Raw genomic sequence first — 14,280 nt, 5'->3', positions numbered from 1 at the left:
CTATTTTTATTGATTTTGAGAGGGGTTCTCTGTGCCTCCTGGATTTTGATGCCTGTTTCCTTCCCCAAATTAGGGAAGTTCTCTGTTATAATTTGCTCCAATATACCTTCTGCTCCTCTCTCTCTTTCTTCTTCTGGGATCCCAATTATTCTAATGTTGTTTTGTCTTATGGTATCGCTTATCTCTTGATATCTGCCCTCGTGATCCAGTAGTTGTTTATCTCTCTTTTTCTCAGCTTCCTTATTTTCCATCATTTGGTCTTCTATATCACTAATTCTCTCTTCTGCCTCATTTATCCTAGCAGTTAGCGCCCCCATTTTTGATTGCACCTCATTAATAGCCTTTTTGATTTCGACTTGGTTAGATTTTAGTTCTTTTATTTCTCCAGAAAGCGTTTCTTTAATAACTTCCATGATTTTTTCAAGCCCAGCTAGTATATTTAAAATCCTGATTCTGAACTCTAGTTCCGACATTGTACTAATGTCTGTATTGAGTAGGTCCCTGGCAGTTGGTACTACCTCTTGTTCTTTTTGTTGAAGTGATTTTTTCCGTCTTGTCATTTTGTCCAGAGGAGAATAGGTGAATGAGAAAACAAAATGCTAACAGGGTAACAATGTCCCCAGAAAATATACTCTAAACAAATCAGAAAAGACCTGAAGCCGGGGGAAAAGAAAGGGAAAGAAAGAAAAAAGAAAAAGAAAAAGAAAAAGATAAAAACAAACAAAAACAGAACAACAAAAAAAAAAGAATATGATCAATATGATCAGGCTGGTTCATTGATCAGTGCCACACACTATATTTTGGGTGCATTTTGGTCTGTTAGAAGAAAGTGCCTCCCAAAATTTTAAAGAAAGAAAAACTTATATATGTACAAAAATAATGGTTGATATGATGAAGGGATGGAATATGACTGTAAAGATGAAAATTGTAAAAAATTTTATAAAAGGAATTGATAAGAAGTTGTTTGAAAAAAGAAAGAAGAGGATTTAAAAAAAAGCGGGGGGGAGAGAATGTCATCAGGCAGGAGACTAGAACAAAGCCATACACTAGAGATTTAGGGTATATTTTGATCTGTTAGAAGAAAGTGTATCTCAAAATTTTAAAGAGAGAACAACTTATATATCTATGCCAAAAATAAGGGTAACTACTATGAAGGAATAGAATATGACTCTAAAAATGAAAAAGAAATATGTTTTTTAAAAAAGGGATTGATAAGATGTTCGTTGAAAAAGAGAAAAAGAAAAATTAAAAAAAAAAAAGACTGTTAAAAAAAAATTAACTTCGAAAGACTAAAGAATCATGGTAAAAAAGCCATGGATTCTATGTGCGGTATTCCCCTAGTGCTGGAGTTCTGCCGTTCTCACTGATCGGTAAACTTGGTCTTGGCTGGCTGTTCTTGCTGATCTTCTGGGGGAGGGGCCTGTTGCCGTGGTTCCCAAATGTCTTTGCCGGAGGCGGAATTGCCCCACCCTTGCGGGTCTGGGCTTAGTAATCTGCTCCGGTTTGCTCTCGGGAGCTTTTGTTCCCTGCAAGCTTTCGGTGCAGCTTTGGAGGACGAGAGTGAAAATGGCGGCCTCCCAATCTCCGCCCTGGAGGAGACGAGAACCCGGGTCCCACTCCTCAGTGCGCCCCCAGAGAAAAGCAGTCACACCCGACTCCCCGGTCTCCGGCCATACTCCATGCTCACCCGGCCTGTGACCGAGCATTTCTATCTCTGGCACCCGACCCCGGGTGGAGTCTCCAAACCCAGCAGATCCCCGCGGTGCGCTCCCGCGCCGCTCCTCCCAGGGGAGGAAGGTGAGTCTCCCCGGATCTGCCGCTTGTTGGGTCCCTGCTGGAGGAGCAGTGGCCCGACTGTGCCGCGGATCACGGTTTATGGCAACCCTGAGCTGAGAGCTCGCTCCTCGGTTCCGTCTCTGCAGCCCGCTTCCCCGCTCCGATCCCTGGGAGCTCTGCCGCACTCAGGCACCCCCGGTCTTTCTGTGACCATGAGGATCCCGAGACCACACTGTCCCGCGAGGATTCCACCCCCGCTTAGCCAATGGAGTGACGTCCCTCAGCGGAGCAGACTTCTAAAAGTTCCGATTTTGTGCCCCGCGGCTCTATCACTTGCCAGAAGCAGCCGTCGGAGGCCCCTCCCCCGCCGTCTATCCTCCCGAATATCGCCTCAGATTCACTTCTCTGCACGTCCTACCTTCCAGAAAGTGGTCGCTTTTCTGTTCAGAGAGTTGTTGCTATTCTTTTCTTCGATCTCCTGTTGAGTTCGTAGGTGTTCAGAATGGTTTGATCCCTATCCAGCTGAATTCCTGAGACCAGATGAAATCCAGGTCTCCTACTCTTCTCCCATCTTCAGTGTATACGGTTTTGGTTACAAGTTCAAAATAGGGACTCCAGTAGCAGTCAGCTAACACAGCCATGGTACACATAATTTTTCTTATTATTGCAAGCTACATGTAAAATCATATCTTTTAATTTAAGAGCTGAAACAACTATAAATAGTTGGATATTTTTACCAAGGATTTAGATTGTGTAGTCTTTAAAATTATCATCTGTACAACCAAAATAATCTTGAAAATATATCCAGTATCTCAGAACCACATTAAAGAAAAAAAAAAAAAACAGTCATAGATAATGCCAAGAAAACTAAAGATACTGTAGTATTGGAGGGAGTGAAGTCAACATAGCCTGAAGTGTGCATAATTTTTAAATCACTATAAAACAAAGGTATTTTAATGGAAATTGTATATGGGCAGCAAAGAGAAATATAATTTATGCTCTTCAGTTTTACTTCTTGCATAATCAGCACATGAGAGACAGATGTCCATTGTATATTTGGCCCATAGCTAATCATGTAAATATTTTTCCCCTTTCCTTTCATTAACCTCTCACTTTCCCATTTTATTTCACAAAATCCTATCACGTATGCCTGATAGCCGTGTTATTATCCCCACTGAGTAAATGGCAGAATTCCTTTTCAGAGAGGCTTTGGTGGGTCCAGAAATAGATAACTAGTAGAGGTAAAGAGGAGTCTTGAACCCAGGTCTTCTGACTTGGAATTCTTTCTTACCGAGGGACTTACCATTATTTTTCCAGACTTCCTTTGCTATTTTGTTTTTTAAGTAGTCACAGTTCATAAAGTTCTGCATAAGACACCAGTGGATGTTTCCATTGTGGAATATCTTTTTGCCAGTAGGCAATTTGAATAGATTCTGAACTAGGCAAAAGTATGAAATAGACAAGAACCCTCCCTCCCCCACCTACTATTGTCAGACTCCTTTCTTCCTTCTCATTGCCTCCTATTATCATCCCATGGCAAATTTCCTCCAGAGAAAACCATCTGAAATTCATTGATATTAATTTTTAAAAGAGTAATAATGACCACTAAAAGTATTATGTTCTGACCCTTCTCCCTTCCTCTGGGATTTTTGTGTTCCAAGTAATTAGGTAGAGGAATGCTGTTTTAATTGTCAACAAGAGCCTGTGGGTTTTTTTGTTTGTTTTTGTTTTTTAATTTAAGCTGGGAAGTCAATCATTTTCTAGCATATCTGCAATGAGACATGTATTCCATACATGCTGGATTTTTAGAATTGTGTTTGTTGATCCGTTCTCCCCTCAGAAGGAAAGAATTTCATGTCTTATCTGATGCAGAAGGACAAAACAATATGTATTCTCGCATGCTTTCAGATTCTTTGAAGTAGCATAGTACGTAACGTAACTACGAAGGGGATAGTTACTCTAATTCCTCTTCTTTTGACCGCACATCTGCATCTGCATATGCCCAAATGTTTCATTCATTCATTTAAAAAAAAATATTGAGCCCTTACTGAGACGTAGTTCTATGCACTTGGGATTCTATTGTGAACAAAAAAGGCAATAACCCTGCCCTCATAGAACTTGTATTTTGTGGCTTTCCTAGAAATCAAACATCCAAGAATAATCCTCTGATTTTATTTTCCCTATACTTAGAAAGTGAATTAAGATATATGTGAATAAGTTTTAAAAACAGAAGATGTATGGATCATACTGTACCACGTAATTACCCAGTATTTATTAATATTATCTGGCATTCAAGATGTAAAAGTGCCTAAGACAGTGCCTCTCAGCGGGGAACACACCAGTAAAGGTAAAAATAGTACTCTGGGATAAATACAGCATTTATAAGCAGCCTTCCCTGGTCACCCTAGCTCAAGTGAACTCTCCTCCATTCAACATTTCCTATCCTCATTTTCTTGTTTTTCCTGTTAGCGTTCCCCATTACCTAGATATTCTGCATTTCCCTTATTTATCATGTTCATTGTTTGCTTCCTTGTTAGAGGTGACCAGCAGGAGGCAGAAACACATGTCTCTTGTGTTCTCAGCCCCGAGAACAGTGCCTGATGTGAACAGGTGCCCATTAAACAATTTATTCTGAAACATATAGGAATTATGGCGGGACTTACCAACCGAATTAATATAGCCTTTGTCTTACAGGTACAGAGGGATCCGTATGAAGCATGATCTGTAGAGGAGAGAGATATACCGGTAGCAGGGCTCAGACAAGAGGAGAGTGTGAGTTCCAGAGACAGTGACCTTGACAAGCTAAAAATAATGACAGCCGTTAAGCCACCATTCCAGATCTTTGATGATTTCGACCCTGTAGAGAAACACTGCATCAACTCGTAAGAATGATCATATGTTTCATGTAAACAGAGGTTTAGTTCAGAACATGTAAGTCATAGAAGAGAAGCCATTAAGCAAAGTATTAATGTGGTTTCTAGAAGTGCCTGATAACCCCAGAGAACAGCCCAGACACTGGGAGACTCTGGCTCAGTACGTAACAGAATTGGGTTAGGAGAACTATATAAGGCTTGAAGAAAAAGAATCATAGAAATTAGGAATAAAAGGGACTATTAGATCATATTGTCTGTCTCCTGCCAAGGCAAATTGTTGCTGACACTATATTATAGCTTTATTCTTTGCAGTAGATTTTTACAGACTTCCCAGGAGAGATTTCTCCTCTGTCCAGAATAATGAATGGGGTGATATTTTTTTTTTCAGCATCTCACCACTAGAAAGCACAGCTTATTACTGACAGCAGTAGTTCGGGGAATACATTCAAGCCCAGCATCAATTTCTACTTTGGGTATTAGCAGGTTCAAAATAGTTTTGGCTACCAAGAAGAGAGACTTCTGAGATTCCTTTCTCCTTTGTTTGGCACATTGGTTTTTATAAGATGCCATATGCTTAACCTGATACGATGGATAGTTAAGGGGATGTCAGTAAACTTGAAGAATCATTAAAAACTGAAAAAAAATTAAAAGCCCTTAGATGATTATTTCAATTATTTTATCTTAGTAATTTTGGGTATAAAATGCTGAAACAACCACCGGCCTTATGCAGTTTATTAAAATGTATTAGCAGTTTTCCCTGAATTCACCTGATTGATGTGCATACCTCCCCTGTATGACATCACACAGGAATTCTCTGTTTTATAGACGAATCAGCAAGGTTCTGGAAAGGTGAAGAGGTGTGCTCAGATAGTTAGGGGCGATGCCAAAACTAGACATCAAGATTTTTGTCCCTTCTTCCAGTGCTGCATCTGACCCACTGTTTTTGGTGAGAAAGAACCTAGGAAACCACAATGCTGGAAAATGTATTATGGTTACTTATCATAATCACTTTTAATGGCTTTTTAATTCGAGCAATTGAACTCTTATATCAGAAAATCAATTTTATGTCCTTTTCAACGTGAAACATTATTACTTTCAAATCTAATTTTTTTTTTTTAAAAGAAGACAAATATCTACATTCTAGCTCCCAGAGTTCCACAACTAAATCTAAAAACAGCAAAATGGTACACAAAAGTTTGCCTTGTCACTCCTGGGTTATTTTTATGTATGGGAAACGTGAGTCTCAAATTCTTTAATATGGCTGTCTTTGGCAGATAACTTAATTATAAAATCTTAATCTGGTTCTCCAAATGGTAATTTAGATATTTTAATAATTTGTAAGATGTCACCTTTTTCCTCATAATTTTTTTTTTAACTTTTGAGCTTTGACTTTTTTTTTTTAGTTCCTTAAGTAATCTCTACACACAACATAGGACTTGAACTCACCACCCGAGGTCAAGAGTCATGTGTTCCATCTCTACTGACTAAGTCAGCCAGGCACCCCTGTTTTTTGGCTTTTGAACTGTTTATTTACTATGGTCAATGGAGTCTGGTTAGTCTATATCCACCACTTTATTTTAGGAAAAAAATCGTGATGACTGAAAGAGTTAAAAATTCAGAGATCTACAAATTACAAAATAGTTGAGGAAATGGGGCAGATGGGTTCAAGAACAAGCTCTTTTCTATGTAGTTTGCAGATATTAATTTATTCAGTCTCCACAACAACCTGGATGAGAAGGTACAATTGTTATCTCCATTTTAAGGTCAAAGAAACTGAGGCATGGAGAAGGTTATTAACTTGCCTAAGGAACACAGCTAAGGAGTAGGACCACGAAGCAAACCCAGGGTCCATGTTCTTCACCATTTACAACAGAGCCTCTGCTCAGCTCCCCAGCCATGGGGACATGTGACCAGTTGGGTCACTTCTGTTTTTTTAAGAGAAGCCAGGGACCCAACATTTCATATGAAGTGTCTTAATTTTGAAATGTGAACAACTAATTATAAATATTTTGAAACACAATGCGGGCCCAACAGAAAACATCAGCAGGCTAGATCTAGCAATAAACCTCTAATTTATGACCTTTTCTGGATGCCTAAAAAGCTCATGATGAAGATTGGCAGATTTCCTGGAAATTTCCCAGAACAGCCAATTTTCATTTGTCACCTCTCAGGGCCCTTCAAGTGCCCCTGCACACATTAGAATCCATCTTCTGTCAGTGAGCTCAGGCTAGTGAGATGCCTGTTGGACAAAGGTATTTGTAAAATGCAGGCAGGACATATCTCAGGGAACCTTCAAGTAACCCCCAGGATGAGAAAATAGAAAATTCGGATACGGGTAGACACAGCGTCATAGTTCTGTCCAGATCTACTATGATAGTTCCATTCTCAGGCAGGGCATACACGGGTGCTATAATGAAAGGCTTCTTTACTTCACAGCAGCTAAAAACACTGTCTGTGTTACCCCAGATTTGAAGCAGATACTTGAAATCAAGTCCAAGACCAGAATACATGTTCTATTACAATCTCATAGCTAGTTAATAAGGCCATGGTTTGAACAGGATGGATCCTAACTGAGTAGTGCCCTTCCCTCAGTTCATTGCTCCCTTAAAAATTATGTGTGTGTGTGTGTGTGTGTGTGTGTGTGTAGGCCCCATAGGCCATATTTTTTATTTATAAAAATTGTTGACCTAAATCTTAAATGGATTCACTTACTAAGAAATGATGCTCTAATGATCTGAGATTCTCAATGGATGTTAAAAAATGCAGGCTAAAAAAAGCCCTACCTCCAATACTACTTAACATGTATTTATCATTTACTCAGTTCTGGGGTCAATGAATCCATGTACATGTACCAATCATTTAATCTTCACAGTAGTGTTAATAGGACAGGCAAGATTTGCTCAAATATATGGACTTAGAGAGAGGAAGAACTGGGGCTTAAATCTAGACCTTCAGACACCAGATTCCACTGGCTTAACTGTCATTATACCAAGACTCTGAAATGAGCAGACTCAAAAGCAGTACATGGACTTGAGCCTGGTAAAAATTGATAATAAACATTTATTGATTTGAACTGAGAATTGGTTTAATATTTTTCTTCTAATACAAAGAATAGAAAATGCAACAAGAAGAAATGTATATTTTAAACACTAGTATCTATTATTCTTTAATGAACTAAGTAAGAGGAATGAGTTTTAATGTAATCCTCAGAGTAATACACAAAACAAAGTTTTTGGTTTGTTTTTTTAAAGATTTAATTAATTTATTTTAGAGAGAGTGAGAGAGAACGTGAGCTGAGGGAGGAGCAGAGGAAGAAGGAGAGAGAGAATCTTAAGCAGACTCTGCATTGAGCATGGAGCCCGATGCAGGGTTAGAACCCACAACCCTCAGATCATGACCTGAGCCAAAACCAAGAGTTGGGCTCTCAACCCACTGAGACACCCAGGCACCGCCCCCTTTTTTAAAAGATTTTATTTATTTATTTATTTATTTATTTATTTATTTATTTATTTATTTTAGAGAGCACTTGAGAGAGGGTTTCCTTTAGATTATACTGTAGTTAGGTAATAATAAGACATCGTTCCCCCTTTTTTGATGTAATAAGAATGGCGAATGTTATGCAGTGGTGTATCTCAAAGGGTAGGTATATTTTGTAACTTTTTTTAAAGGTACAGTTATATAATTGAATTTCACTGAGATAAATTGAAATTTATTTACAAATTGATAATCTCTCTACTCTTTCTTTGCAAGTTATAATTTTGAGTTTTGTTTGTTGATTTGAGGGTATAAGAAGTCACCAAGTGTTAGTAAGTTATATACTCTGAGTGAAACTTACTCCCAGTAGTCCACAGACACATTTAAGATTGTTCTTGCTCAAGATCTAGGATCACAAATATTGAGGTACTCCATTTTCAGAATAAGTATATATTTTATGACACAGGGCTGGCGACATGTAGGTGAATAAGTCAAAAACATTTAAAAATGATTTTTACTATATAATCTATTCCCCTAACCAAAATATAAGTATTTGGGCAGCAGGGACTGAGTCTTACTTATCGCTGCATTCCTGTTCCCAACTCTTGCCACAGTACCTCACATTATATCACTTGCTGTATGGTAAATGGATGAATAAATGATCCAATAAATGAATGGAGAGATAGAGGGAAAGAGAGAGAGAGCAAGGGAGGGAGTGCTCTATGCTTTCACTGCTGGTCTAGAGAGTAACACACTGATGGACACATCATGATCAAGGCCCCTCCCTACAAGAATGTCCTGTTGTATATGGTTTCAGGGGTGTCCTGTGTGGCTCAAGCCCGTCTGTGCCTTTCAAGCACACAAAGCTTTTAGATCTCGCCGTCCTCCTTTTCTAAGAATCCACTCTCTAGAGAATAACCAACATCTCTCAATAAGCCCAAGTATGAACTTCATGCAACTTTGTGTTGCCCAAAGACATTTTATAATTAATTTCTGTCTCCTGCTAAAGGAAGTACAGGTATTGGGTGGGGTGGGGGGAGGGGGCAGGTAATGAACCTTCCTAGAAACCTGAAATTCATTGTAGGAGAAAGAGCCTGGTAGGAGCAAGTGGAGAGGGAGGAGGGTGATGGAAATGGTTGGAAGGTGAGAAAGAAGAAGAGGAGATTACTATGTGTGAGTTTCACTAAGCATAGTTGCCTGCTGAGAAAGATTAAGCCTGCATGTCCCTACTGAAAAACACTTTTGGCTGGAATCAAAGCTCCTTTCTTCTCTAGACCACCCAGCAACCCCTCTCCTATTCCATGTCTTGCTTTATCTAAGATCTAGGTCCTCAAAGGACTTAACGATTATTTTATGAGAAAGAGAAAGACAAGCCGTAAAAAGCTCATTTAAAGGATCCAGTGGTTGATGTGCATACATTGAACTATCAGAGAAGAAACTGGACTGTATTCCCATTGTGGCAAATAATGGTCCCTATACCCTAAGTAGCATGGCACAATTTGTCATAGGACAGTGGGGTCGACGTTGAGGAAGAAAAAGAAAAAAAAGAAAAATAAGAAAAGGACAAGGAGAAAAAACCAAATGCTTCCCATCTGTTTATATATTGATTTCGCCATTGTACTAATTCTTTTTACAATATGTAGAAAAGCAAGGAGAAATAGTCTCTTGATTTTATAGGAAAGAAATCTGAGGCACCAAGTAATTAAGAAAACTCCTTCATAGCTCCTCAGTGGCAGACTAGCAATAGGATCTAGGTTTTTTGTTTATTTTTGGTGTTTTTGTAGTTTAATTTTTAAATATGTTCTCCAAGATTAGTTTCAATAGCATATGCTCGTTGTAAGATTTTAAATATTTGTCATAAAATAATAGAAGTAAAGTGAAAGTGAAAATATGACTAGAAAGCCATCCAGAGGGATCAGCGGACAGTCGTATGTTTAGAAAGGACGGTGATCAATACTGTAAGGATGATGAGAAATTGGTTTCCTCACCAAAATCCCTCACAATGTTATTTCCATAGTTAACAATCCCTATACAATTTTGATCATTAAAAAACTGTTATGTTAACAGATATTAAAATTGTTTGGTTTAATATCTGACATTTATATATAAAGCCTTTACACACCAACATACTTTATAACTCAATAAATAATAAAACATGAGATTTGGTGTCAGAAAACCTCTTTTCACATCCTAGTTCCCTGTATGAGTGACCTTGAGCAGATGTCCTTTTTAACAAATGGCAGTTTAAAAAAAAAAGTCCTCATATGGTTGTTTGTGGGAACTAAAAAAAATAACTTGAAACAAGCAAGATCACTGCACATTAAGATATGCAAGCAGAAAATAGGGTGATTTTATGCCAGTCCGTAAGAGTAGTTATGGGACAGGAAATCCATAATCACCTTTCCTTTTGCACATTAGTAATATTTGCAATATTTGAGTTTTAGTATGGAATATACATTTCTGTTGTAATGAGAAAATAAATGGAGTTTATTTAAAATGATATTGTGATGGGGCGCCTGGGTGGCTCAGTCAGTTGAGTCTCCCCGACTCTTGATTTCCACTCAGGTCATGATCTCAGGGTTGTGAGATGGAGCCCGACATCCGGCTGGTGCTCAGCAGAGTGTGCTTGAGATGACCTCTCTCTCTCTCCCTCTTCCCCTCCCCCTGCTCTCGCTCTCTCTCATAAACACATACGTAGATACAAACACACATAAATACATAAATAAATAAAAATTCTTTTAAAAACTGAGATTGTCAGTAACGGTGGCATGAAGCACCACCCCTGGGATGCAGTGCCAAGTACACAGACTGACCTCTGTGTCATTCCAGCCCCAAATGGATAACTTGAGTCTAACCATGAAAAAACATTAGACAAATCCATACTGATGGTCATTCTACAAAATGTCTGGTCTGTAACCTTCAAAAACGTTAGCCATGAAAGTTGAGGAAAAGCTGAGGAACTATTCCAGATTGAAGGAGATGAAGCAGATATGATAAGTGAGTGCGGTCTGTGATCCTAGCTTAGAGCATTTTGCTAGAAGGGAGTCGTAGGGAAAGGATAGGAAAACTGAATAAGGTCTCTCAGTGTACTTGTACTATTATTTCAATTGTTCTCTAAATTTGAAATTATTTTGAAAGAAACTATGTTTTGAAAATGAGGCTACCCTTGCAAAAATACCCGGCACAGTGATTGACATGTAGTAGGTGTTAAATTAATGTCACTTCTCTTTCATTCCCAAGTACAGTAAATGACACTTTTAGTTAGATGTAACTTATTTAGTGTAAATTTTGCTATTTCAATGTATTTTTTTTAACAACAACAACAAAAAGAATAACATGAAGAGCTTAATTAGATCATAAATCTCTTGCCTTGAAAGAAATATTGTAAGGACGATTAGAAATTAAAATATTAAAAAAAGAAGATATTCCATATTGTTTTCTCTGACAGAGCATGTGCTTGATCAGGAACACATGAAGAAATGCTCTTCTTCATATTCATTTTATTCTCTAAGAAGAATTTGGAACTGCATAAAGCAGATATTCAACAAGTACTCATTGAGTACATAAACTATTTGTAATTTCTTGCTTCAGAAAGTTAGAGGTAAAAATCCTTTATCCCCTGTTGTCTGTTGACTCGGTATTTGATGGTTTAGACATACACTACAGATTTCATTATCATAGAAAACTGATCCAAAGAGTTTAAATATCTATGTTTAAGTATAAAATTTAACTCGAAGCTTTCCTTAAGAAAAAATGAAAATGAAAAAAAGCAATTGTAATTACTTTGTTGCTGGTCTGGCGAATAGCATATTGAATAGCACCCAAATACATTCTTCTATAGGCAAATCTATTTTCTATTAACCATCATCAAATATTTTTGAGCTAATGTCTAAATTTAAATGAAAATTCATACCTCACAACCCAAGCCATTTCGGAAATGGCTTAGCTTTTCTTTTTGTGCAGTCTTATGATTCAGCTGCTCTGAGAGAAACAGAGTGAAATCAATCTCATTACCTGTATATTTTACCACCTGATTTCAGAGATTCTCTGCTTTGATTACTTAAAAGATGACATAGTTCTATGATGCCGCCACTGACTGACATACAGATTTAATCTCCAGCTAAGAATGTATGGCTAACAGATAAAAGGCCTGGGCTCTACTAAAAAGTACTAGTAATTTCTTAGCCAGAAGGGAGGCTTGCATAAACTGCAGACATAGGGTAGGAACAGTTTGCACCCATGTCCTTTTTCTTAGGAGAACCACTGTCTCTGTAATCCCTATTCATCCTCTACCTGCAAAGCAGACCCAAGAGATTTGTCTCAAAAAATGTCTGTTAGTCTTTCTGACACTTGTTTTGTGCAGTTGCTGATTAGAGCTCAGTGATTCTGTTTCTTGATCAAGCACATGCTCTGTCGGAGAAAAGAATATGGGATATCTTTTTCTTTTTTTTTTTTTGAATGCCTGAATCAGTCCCTTACGATTAGTTAATGTGCTAAATGCTATCTAAGTCCTTAAGAAAAAAAAAAAAATATATATATATATATATATCATGTCTTCCTAAGGATCTAAATCACTCCTAAAAACAGAAAGTAACCTTGAGCTTTAACTCCTTTCTCTACCATGGACAGCAAGGATTTGAAAACAAAACGAAAAACAATCCAGTGATTCAAAGAACCCATTCAAAGATCACACGGGTGCTTGGTCTAGTTTTTTTCCAGTGAGATTATGTCCTGTTGCCACAGGTCATAAATAGTGTGTTTCTTTGGTTATAAAGACAAAGAAAAAACATCTAAGAGCAACTGGGAAAGGCATCTAATTCTTCTAGTAGACTTCATGGAGATGGATAAAATATTTGCATTGTAACCCATAAACCAATGGCAGCTGTGATCAAGGGGATTGCAGTCTACAAAATGTGGCCAACCAGTTTTATAATAAATACACGGTGCCATTGAAGATTGCCAATTCTCAATGACCCAATTATAACTCTTTTATGACACCATGATGTTATGTAGTTTTTTTCTAAGTTCAATACGATCATTGTGGAACTTTGCAGGAAACCTATAGACAGTAGAATTCCAAATACTAGACCGGTAGAGTAAGGAAAAGGTAAAAGAGTTAAGGCAAAATTATTCTTTATCTGTGAATTATTTTTCTTCTGTTGCGTATAGCGAAAGTGTACTTTTGAACCCAATTGTAAAGGACTCTAAAGGGTGTACAGTATACCTCATCAAATAGGAGGCTATCATTTGGGAAGGCAAAAAGCTATAATGCAAATTTTAAATTAGTATTAGAAAAAGCACCTACAATGGCTTTGATTATCCAGTCAGCTATGAATAGAATATTACTTGTTGGCTTTTATCAGTGTGTTATTTTGTTACTGCATTAAATTATTCATAATATATAGTAATAAACCTACAGCCTTTGATATTTCAGTGCATCCTTTTGTGTTCTGAAGACTGAGGGGTTTGAAGCAACTATTGATAAAAGAGAAAGGAACAAAATGGTCAGTTCACACCTCAGCAAACCTCCTAACCGGAGCCTAATAGCAATTTATTATGTATCTTTAAATTGCAATTACGGGACCTGAAATTTTTCAAAGAAATGCTTCACTAAAGTGAGACAAACCATGACTTGGCTGAGATTGTGTCCGACCTCATGAATAATACCACATAAACATGCACAGTGCACACTCAAGCTAACCACCTCGTTTTCTTTCTCGGTAGTGGAAAAGCACGGAATAGAACATACTGAGAGAAGTAATTCAACACCTGTGTCAGGCTGGTCTCCTTTAATGGCTCTGCTCCCTCTTTTTGCATGAAGCAATCAGTAATAGGGTGGCTCTTCTTAAGGTGGACCACGAATCTAGCAGGCAGTCACAAACAGCTAAATGGCACCTGTACCCACAAATGTCTCTGGCAAGCGTAAAACCACCAGGCATTTTTTTGTCCGGTTGTCCTAGGGAAGGGATTACTGGTCATGAAATGTCCGTTCCCGCTATAATTGTGCATTGAAAGAGGTCAAGGTATTCAAATAAAGGGACCCCTATTTAGATAAAGGGGCATTCGGGGCACCGTGTGGAGGGAGGGAACTGAGAGGGAAGCGTGAAGCCCCGGGCTGAGAGGGAGGGAAAATGGAAATGGGAGTGTGAGGCCAATT

At 38.1% G+C, this 14,280-nt stretch overlaps 1 protein-coding gene across 1 annotated transcript in view; it reads left to right on the top strand.

Annotated features, from left to right (window-relative positions):
• The window catches only part of TENM3 (teneurin transmembrane protein 3), a 2,501,300-nt gene that overhangs the window by 1,086,509 nt on the left and 1,400,511 nt on the right, over positions 1–14,280 (top strand). Inside the window, exon 4 of the mRNA XM_032413691.1 lies at positions 4,471–4,658. The gene's annotated coding sequence lies outside the window, so the exon portion shown is untranslated. The remainder of the gene's footprint in view (positions 1–4,470; positions 4,659–14,280) is intronic.

Source organism: Phoca vitulina, unplaced genomic scaffold, assembly GCF_004348235.1.
Source record: "Phoca vitulina isolate PV1807 unplaced genomic scaffold, GSC_HSeal_1.0 scaffold15, whole genome shotgun sequence".
Classification (NCBI taxonomy): Eukaryota; Metazoa; Chordata; class Mammalia; order Carnivora; family Phocidae; genus Phoca; species Phoca vitulina.
The sequence above is the reverse complement of the archived record's forward strand: the minus strand, read 5'-3'. Positions and strand labels throughout refer to the sequence as shown.